Source organism: Etheostoma spectabile, chromosome 2, assembly GCF_008692095.1.
Source record: "Etheostoma spectabile isolate EspeVRDwgs_2016 chromosome 2, UIUC_Espe_1.0, whole genome shotgun sequence".
In the NCBI taxonomy this organism is placed as follows: Eukaryota; Metazoa; Chordata; class Actinopteri; order Perciformes; family Percidae; genus Etheostoma; species Etheostoma spectabile.
Window position 1 is genome coordinate 13,710,119 of NC_045734.1, and position 483 is coordinate 13,710,601.

Sequence of the window (483 nt, forward strand, 5' to 3'; positions counted from 1 at the left end):
AAATATACATACATACAATATACATGAAATAATAATAATACTAAAATATAAAAACAAATATTTAAATATATACAGGATGGGGAAACAAAATGTGCAACTGCTTAAGTAATATGCTAAATGTATGCTAAAATGTAAATGAAACATATACATATATAAACTGTATAATGTGGGGAATGGGAAAAGACTGAATATGGAAAATGACAGAAAAGACACCCAAGGTTGGCTGTGTTGAGTTGGAATTGGTGTGTCGTTTAAATCAAATGATCTGTCTATTATACTAGTGTTATGGTTAGGGCTGTAACAATGTCCAAATGAAACCGAAATCGCAACACTCACAAAGCGATTAATTAAAGCAGGGTTGTGACTCTGTGAGTTGCCCTTGCCATTTGTGTATGATTCTGAATGGTTTAGCAGGAAGGTGAATGCCTCTAACAGCTGATTTGAGTTAGCTAGAGCATTGATTAAGAGTGAGGTCTTCCTGAA